The sequence below is a fragment of the Coenobita brevimanus genome, chromosome 100, assembly GCF_032717465.1.
Source record: "Coenobita brevimanus isolate Jiangsu-jjx chromosome 100, ASM3271746v2, whole genome shotgun sequence".
NCBI lineage: Eukaryota > Metazoa > Arthropoda > Malacostraca > Decapoda > Coenobitidae > Coenobita > Coenobita brevimanus.
In genome coordinates this window covers 55,925,316-55,934,678 of record NC_137053.1, presented here as the reverse complement: position 1 = coordinate 55,934,678, position 9,363 = coordinate 55,925,316, and the positions used below count along the sequence as shown (strand labels likewise).

Sequence of the window (9,363 nt, the reverse complement as noted above, 5' to 3'; positions counted from 1 at the left end):
ACCAGAATTAAACAACAGCAACAACAACCAGGGTTAAAAAATAACAACAACAGCTAGGGTTAAACAAAAAACAACAACAACCAAGGTTAAACAACAAGAACAACAACAACTTACTGAAACCGGTATTTAAAAACAGATTAGTAAAAAAATGTCTGTGTCCATAGATAATGTATAGATATGAATTATTCTCATGTATTGAGAAAAGCTTCATCATCCAAGACAGTTGATTCATTTTACACATTTCGTTACCAGAGTATTAAGAAATATTGTTCTCACCTGTATGAGGGGTCACATTCTGAGGCGTATATAAAAAGCCGCTGTGGAGGCTTGTACACCTCTCGTCATCTGGCTTCGTCATAGAACTAATTATGGATATAGTTCGCATACTTTCTGGATGTACATCAGGCAGGTATTGTATAAAAATCTCCAGCATGATAAGTGACGCCACATCCACCCGCACCTTCCTCCTCCTGGTTGCAGTACCTCGTTTAATATCCTAGATCCATCATTGTTTGTGATCAGTTTCTTTGGCGTTTTGTCTTCGTATTATACTGTCAAGGGGTGATGAATGAATGAAAAGCTGAAATACAGTGTGATGTAATAAATATGTGATGCTGTCAGGGGAGTTTGTAGTTCTGGCCACTCTCTGAGCCTGGTCTCCCAACAAGCGCGAAGGAAGTAGCGTTTTGTCTTTACTGGCGTCTCTGTAATCATCTGCTATACCACTTTTACTCTAACTTGGCCTAAAATGAACTTCCAACATCTTGAATGCTCAGTTGTAGCAATGGATCAGCACTAAAAGATGATGCTAGCCACGTAAAAGCACAATGGGAAGAACGTAGAGGGGTAGTATTTTCGTATTCTGATATCGAACTATGTGAAATTAGCTACAAAAGGACGAAAGTCAGGGCCAAGTTAAGGTACAAAGATATAGTAATGACCTCACTGGCCGAGGAGAGATCCCTGTATATTTAAGTGGCTGAAGAGGACTGCAGTATTTGTCGGAGGGGAAAGAGGATGGATGGGAGAATTTGGATGGCAAAACTGAGGACGGGTTGGGGATGAGGAGGTTTGAAATGAGGAGGGGGATGAGGAAGGGAGAGTGAAGAGGGGAAGAAGTGGAGAGAGTAAAAAGCGAGGAGAGGGGAGCGAACGGAAACAGGATGTGTAGAACTAAAGCATCACCTATTTAAGATCTTGACAATATATATATTTTTTCCTGCGATAATTGTCTGTACGAGTATATGCACTCAAAATCACCATGCCGAGTGTAGCCACGGTATGACGAAGTTATTGTAGGATTACAGTCGTGTGTGTGTGTGTAATTCACCGGGTCGGTCAGGATCACTTGATGGTCGTGATCGTCAGCTTTTACCCTCCCGGATGGGAGCTGAGAGCTCATATAGTCCGATCTAAGGGCAAGGCTGTGACCTTCACACACACACACACACACACCCGTCCCCTTGCTCAAGGGGGACAGTAACCACCCACTTTCGTCAGTGAAACTTTTCGCAACCTGAGCGAGGCGCGAACTCCCGTCCACCAGTTGGCAAGCGAGAGCGTTACCACTGCACCAGCGAGCGGTGTGTGTGTGTGTGTGTGTGTGTGTGTGTGTGTGTAGTGAGAGAAACCTCAAGTTTGTTGGGATTAGATGTACGTAACAGGTTAAAAAAAAATATCGATCAGGATGGAGAACTGTGGGGACCTTTGTCCAGCAGTGAAGTCTGTAGCCGATGATGACGACCATGATGCTAATGATGATGACGATGAAGTATCGCTATAACATGTACTGAATGAGAGGAAATGATGAAGCATAACTACTGCATTGTCTTGAAGTACAATAGAATAGTACACGTGTAGAGATCCTGCCCTCCTCGATACCGCGAGCAATCTATCAAATATACAGAAACAACTAAGGCTGTGATGGCTGGATTTCGTGACGTCACTGCTTACGCTACCTCAACCTGCTCAGTGCCCACTTGCCTAGTAATGCTCCTGCTGCCCTCGAGAGTCCACGAAGCCCTCAAGTTGTATAGTTTCGCTTGTCCTGCGGTGTTTTATCGGTGGATTTGGAGTGTGCTTGTGTAATAGACGAGAAATCGATATCCGCACAATGTGAAGGAGCTAGTAAGGAGGAGCCAAGGTATCACCACAGAGAACCAAGGTGGGAGAGTTTGTTTACTGTCTCAGTGGAATCTGCGATGTCGTTACTAGCTCGTTACAATTACCCTTCATTGTGTTATCCTCGTGCCCTGTTTATTGTATCCTTCTGACCAATTACTTTCGTGTCTCATGGTGATGAGTGAAGGATGGCTGACATGCAGTGTAATGTGACAAATATGCTGTACTTTCGGGCGCCATTTTGCGATTGTAGTACGTGCCACTTACTGAGCCTACCCACTCAATAGACGTGACGCAAGTAGTTTCTTATTTTCACTGAAGCATCGTTGATCATCTCTTGTTTTTTATTTCAACGAACGAGAGAAAACCAGCATTTTTGAGTTGAGTGAATAAGAGTTCAAGATATACCGGAGGAGAATGAAGATATATGAGTGGGTCTGAGAGGTAATACTTGGGAGGGGTAGGGTTGGTGGAGAGTTTAAGATGAGAGGAGGGGCTGGTAAAGGAAGAAGGAGGAGGGGAGGAAAAGGAGGGAGATGTGGAGGCAGCAGCGGGAGAAATAAGGGAGGCAGAAACCGGGTGTGAAGAGGTCTAGTATTGTTTAAATGGGATCTTAGGAATAATTTTTTTGTGGTAGCTGCCTGTGTATACGATGTAAGTAGTCACAACGACTATAAATAAGGTAAAGCGTTGTTAGGAAAGGTTTCTGCTTTGATAATGTTGCGTGTCGAGGATGAGCGGTATAGGTGCCCCTGTGATTGTGGCCATCCCAGAACACTCCTTCCTTCCTCTGTGTTCAGGCCTTCAGAATGCCCTGTCCAGTCAATTGAAGGTATTTTTCATACGTTAGATTTAAACAGATTGGCTAATCTTAGACGCCCTGTAAAGTTTTGGTAGCTTGTCTTTCACACGCAGGAGGCCGAAGGGAGTTAGAAGTGATGTGTATGCCTGTAACCCATAATTCACCCACCTGTGCAGCTTACCTGAGTATTCTTTTTATTATCCATACTAACATAATGAAAACAGTTGCAGAATTAAGTATGAATACTTATAATTAATTTATAGCAGGGAGTAGCGGTAATTAACTCTCCCTCTCCACCAACCATCTCTTCTGCGTCTCTGCCTCATTAACTAGGAAAATGCAGCTGGCTGAACAAGTTTTTACCTGCATCCTAAGAAGTCAGGAGTTAATACTGTAAGAGAGTCACCTGGGTAAACTGATTTTGTTGATTTAATTCTTTCACCACCAGTAAACCGTCCTCTTCTCTCTCTCTCTCTCTCTCTCTCTGTTAACCACTATCCTAACCCCACCGCCTCCCCAGCACTGTCATTTAGGCGTATCCCGCGTCTAATGAGGGTTATTAGTGCTTGCAAGGACCAAGCGACACATCAGTTTGTGTTAATTGCTCATTGCCGTCGCCTTCCTTCCTCCTCCTTGTTTGTCTGCGTGCGTGCGTGCATACGTGTGTGTGTGTGTGTGTGTGTGTGTGTGTGTGTGTGTGTGTGTGTGTGTGTGTGTGTGTGTGTGTGTGTGTGTGTGTGTGTGTGTGATGTTTATTAAATTATACTCCGCGAGTTGGTCGGTGTGTCTGTTGGGTTAGTGTGTAAAGTCTTATTTAGTGTGTTTTATTCTGTATGTGTGAGTTTTTTTAAAGGTCGTTTGTAATTTCGTCCACGTTTCTTGTTTGCTTCTGTAACTTGCATGTATTTTGTTTTATTTCTTTTTCTTTTTCTGTTGGCAGAAAAAGTTTTTTTTTTTAACTTGATTTTTTTTTTTTCGGATGCAGTGTATTTTTGCTGCGTGTAATTTGCTTAACCGACCTTGTTGCTGCATGTATTTTTTGCATATATTTTTTCATGTTTTTTTGACATTTTTTGCATGTATTTTTTGCATGTATTTTTGCACGTATTTTTAATGTAATTTTTTCACGTATTTTTTGCACATATTTTCTTGCATGTATTTTTTGGCATTATTTTTTATTTATTTTGCAATGTGTCCCTTCCCAGATTGCGTTGTTTTTGTTTTTTTTCATCCACCGCAGAGTTAACTACCTTTGCTCTGTACTTTTGTTTTGTGTTTTCTTTTTCTTCGTTGTCTTGTCTTCCTACCTACTTCTGCGTCTTTATGCATTTACATTCCTTCTATTTACTCTTCTCATGTCTTTCCTATCTCCTTTTTGAATTTATGTTGCCTGAGTTAATTCTTTATTATCTACAATTCTTAGTCTTGTACAACTTTTAGGTTGCTCTCTCTCTCTCTCTCTCTCCAGCCTGATTGTCTTCCTTGCCTAATTTATTGTCCGTCTCATGTCCTTTCCTTTTGTCTCCCCAGTTTCATGAGAGAGAGAGAGAGAGAGAGAGAGAGAGAGAGAGAGCATTACATTTATTCTCGCTTTCCGCTTTCAGTTTCTTATATCTGAATTTCCATTTAATTCTCTCCTCTGTCTCGCCTTGTCTATTATATCCAGTTTATCTCATTTTTCTTAACCTCGTTTCCTCCACCTCCTCTCTCTCTCTCTCTCTCTCTCTCTCTCGCCTTATCCTTGTTCCCCCTTCTCATATACTGTATATTCCAGCCTTCCTTTCGCCCTGTCTCAGCATCTTACTATATGAAATCTTACTTTGCCTTATTAACATCTTGCCTTCTTTTTACGTTCCTTCCAGGTTAAAGGAGCACACCAGTCACCAGGGGATTAAGGCTTTATCTAACCCCTCCATTTCGAAAAGCCTCTCTCATACTATATAAAAAAATCTTCAGGAACAATCATCATCATCAACATCATCATCCGGACATCTTTTCTCACCTCTTTGGCATTGGATTAAATAGACTGAATAATTTAGTGGCCATCTTTCTGGTTTTGTTCATGTTCCTCTTTTCTTTTTTATCTTTTCTTTGTGTCCAAATATCTTTAGTTTTCTCTTTCTCGAGTGAAAAAAATTTGGTTACTTCATTAGCTATCATTTTTTATAATTTTTTCTACTTTATCTGTACTATTCATATTTTTCGTTTATGTAATAGATTTTCGCTTACATTATCATTTCTTTTGCTTCGCTTCTTTTATTCTTACGTTTTCACTCTTCCCATCTTCGCTTTCTCCTTCCCTTTGCTCTTCTCATTTCTCGGTCCCTAACCTCTTCTATATATCCTTTCTATGATTTCGTCTTCTTCACTTTCTTTTTCTGTTGTTACGTCTCTTTCTCGCTTCCCCTTTCCTTTTCTCTACATCCATCTCATTTGCTTTCTCTTTCTTTTTCGTTTCCCTCATCTCTTCTGCTTATTTTTCCTTTTAATTTACTCATTCATTTTTTTTTTTTATTCATTGCCAGACGCCATGTATCCCAAACGGGGTGGCCAAGGGCTTAGAGTTAATTGTTTTACATGGAGGGGCACTAATCCTCCACCAACCCCACTTGACACGTAGGGATGCCAACAGCATCTGGTGTTCCCAGGCGGTCACCCGTCCAAGTACTAACCAGACCCAACGTTGCTAAACTTCGCTGATCGGACGGGAAGCGGTCTACTCAACGTGGTATGGCCGTTGTCATAATCTGTATAAAAAATTTTTCCTCTACTTTGCGATTATTTTTTCATCGGTTACACTTTTTTATTTCCCATTTTGAAGCTTTCTCCTTCTCCCTCTGCTTCTGTACCCGCGCTTGCGATCCCCCCCCCTCTCTCTCTCTCTCTCTCTCTCTCTCTCCAGAATCCTGTCGCTTTCCCGTCTCTTTTATCATCACTCTTGTTCCTGTCTTTTCTCCCTCTTCCTATGTAGCTCTCTTCCTTTTCCCACTTCTCCCCTCTCCTTCACTCCTTGTTTGCAATTAGTCTTTTATCTCGCTGTTGTTCCCCCTCTCCTCTGTTATTCCTTCTTCCTTTTTACTCTTCCTTTTGCACCCTTCCATCGAAATCTCTTTGCCTTCCTCTCCTCCTTTCAACACTCGCTCCTCTCTTCTGTTGCTTTTCGTGTTTATTATCTCTTTCTCCTTCCCTCCTCCTTTTTCTTCCAGCTCTTTCACTCCTTGTCAATAATTGGTCTCTGCTTTCTCTTCCTCATCACCTTAGTTAATCCTCCTGTTGTACTCTTCCTCTTCTCTCCTTTCTGGCATGCTTTCTTCCTCCCTCTTGTCTATTTCTTGTGTCTCTTCTTAGCTCCTCGTTAATATCAACGCAGAAAAATGTAAAGTACTTCATATTGGAAGTAACAATGTCCATGCAAATTACAAAATGAACAATATTCAGTTATCAAGTACAGACAGTGAAAAGGATCTTGGTGTGATATTATCAAATGACCTAAAACCAAGCAAGCAGTATACCGATGCGGTTAAAATTGCAAACAAGCTATAGTCTGATTCCCGCCCGCTTGCGGCTTAGGTGTGACCCGCACCTGTGGACAATGGTGCCACGTTTCCCCAACTTGCGATGTGAAACGGAAGCTATTTATGTACAAGGCATCACAAATTCGATAAATTCAGATGAATAAAACTTACACTTGTGTATTTTGATGGATGAATCAACAGTAATCTTATTATGCATAAAATATTTATACAGTAACACAGAAACATGGCATACATATTGTACAGTGTTGCTAAAAGATATTGTAGTCACTTTTAATGGTTTTTAGCGTAGTTTTAGGGTGGGTAATAATATCACAGTTATGGATATAAGAGAATGAGCCTGAAAAAAGAAGAAATATGCCAATATCCAAAGTAAAAGAAATAATTCATATAATTCTTGTGAGTGGCAGCACTGACAGATAGCTTCCCTACAGAGAGAGAGAGAGAGAGAGAGAGGCAGGAGAGGGGCATGCATTGAATGCATTGTCGGCATCACTAAATATAACAAAACCAAATTCACAAATGAAAGCACAATTATAAATAACTTATAAAAGAATCAAAAGTACTCAGGGTGGCTCACATTTCCCGCCATGTGGTAGGTGATTCCAGCCCCCCCTTCCCCTTCCCTCCCTTCTTAATCCCTCCTGGGTGTCTCAGGTCAAATCCCCCTTCACACTTCCCCTCCCCCCTGGACCACCACCCCAACAAACCCACATCCACACTCCCACCCACACCTACACCCACACCCCACTACGTCGGGGTGTATGAATCAGTAACGTAACAAACCTCTCAGCGGACAGTAACTTTGACACTCCATCTACTACTAAATATAACAAAACCAAATTAACAGATGAAAGCACAATTATAAATAACTTATAAAAGAATCAAAAGTACTCAGGGTGGCTCACATTTCCCGCCAGGAGAGAGAGAGAGAGAGAGAGAGAGAGAGAGAGAGATAACGGTATAGAAAACGTGGCAACACTGTACACAGGTGCGGGCCACACCACAGCCGCAAACGTGCGCGAGTCCTACTATAGTGGGTTTTATTGGAAGAACTTTCGAGTTTAAATCGGAAAAAGTCATACTTGCCTTGTACAACTCGCTAGTGCGCCCCCATCTTGAGTATTGTGTGCAATTCTGGTCTCCGTACTACAGAAAGGACATTGAAAAATTAGAGAAAATTCAGCGAAGAATCACAAAAATGATACCACGACTTAGAAACAAACCATATGAGGAACGCCTTGAAGAACTTAAATTATTTAGCCTAACGAAGCGCAGGTTAAGAGGGGACCTTATTGAAGTTTTCAAAATCATGAAGGGATATGACAACTTAGACATGAATAAATATTTTGATATAGACCGGTCGAGTCAAACCAGAAGTAATGGCTGCAAAATCATGGGAAAGCGATTCCAATCCCACGAAGCAAAATACTTCTTCTTTAACAGAGTTGTAAATATCTGGAACAGATTACCCTCAGATACCGTGAACAGTATCTCAATTGAGACATTCAAAAACAAATTAGACAAGTATTTGCACGAAAATCCTCAGCTGACTCTTTTTCTGTCCGAATAACTTGCTTTTATAGCTACGGTACATGTAAGTTCATGCCCCTTTAGTCTACAAGACACCCCGTAAACAATGTACCCGTACATAGTGTTGCGTCACGATATTATACATTTTCAATCTATTCGGTGCAAACAAAGCAACATAAGCACAGATTAGGATCTGCACAGATAACCCTGAGTTAACGGTCACTACTCTTACTTTCGACCTGTGATGGGCTGTGGATCACTGAGGGTCCATGTTAGTCAAGTGACCACCATCGGGATTTTTTTAATGTACCAGGGGTCACTGCTTCAGGATGAAACTTGTGTACTTGTCCCATATGGGAGAGTTCCCTGTCTCAGTGGAGTGAACGGAGCTAGGGCCTGATTGACTGATGCCTGCCTTAAAAGCGCCAGGCAAGGCTGCTGCACCACCCCTAAACATCCACACTGTGCAGTCCCCTCGTGTCTACAGGACACCCCGTAAACTTAACATAGTGTCACGTCACGTCATTATACGTTTTTCGATTTACCCAAAGCAAATGAGGTAATATACAGTAAGCACAGATTAGGATCTGCACAGATAACCCTGAGTTAACGGTCACTACTTTTACTTTCGACCTGTGATGGGATGTGGATCACTGAGGGTCCCTGTTAGTCAAGTGACCACCATCGGGATTTTTTTAATGTACCAGGGTCACTGCTTCAGGATGAAACTTGTGTACTGTCCCACATGGGAGAGTTCCTTGTCTCAGTGGAGTGAACGGAGCTATTGCCTGATTGACTGCTGCCTACCTAAAAAGCGCCAGGGAAGGTTGCTGCACCACCCCTAAACATCCACTCTGTGCATTGCACATCAACACTGTGCACTGTGCAGTCCCCTTTTATCTAAGACACCCGTCCTATATACTTTTCAATCTCCCCAGTGCAAAGAAAGCAATATAAGCACAGATTAGGATCTGCACAGATAACCCTGAGTTAACGGTCACTACTCTTACTTTCGACCTGTGATGGGCTGTGGATCACTGAGGGACCCTGTTAGTCAAGTGACCACCATCGGGATTTTTTTAATGTACCAGGGGTCACTGCTTCAGGATGAAACTTGTGTAGTTGTACCTAATGGGTGAGTTCCTTGTCTCAGTGGAGCAAACGGAGCTAGGGCCTGATTGACTGCTGCCTACCTTAAAAGCGCCAGGCAAGGCTGCTGCACCACCCCTAAACATCCACACTGTGCAGTGTGTAGCTTCCACGTTATGTCCACAAACTTCCCATTAACTCAGTGTAACCGGTTTATAATGCCATGCCGTAACTATTATTTTATTTGTTTACTTTCTCTTTCAGGTTACTCTATCGGGTAGCTTA

The 9,363-nt window shown here is 42.0% G+C and overlaps 1 non-coding gene across 1 annotated transcript; it reads right to left on the bottom strand.

Annotated features, from left to right (window-relative positions):
• Positions 1-5,546: 5,546 nt before the first annotated feature.
• On the bottom strand, positions 5,547-5,665 carry LOC145414722 (5S ribosomal RNA). Its single transcript, XR_013899921.1, has one exon. It is a non-coding gene; the product is annotated as a 5S ribosomal RNA (ribosomal RNA).
• Between the last annotated feature and the right edge of the window lie 3,698 nt (positions 5,666-9,363).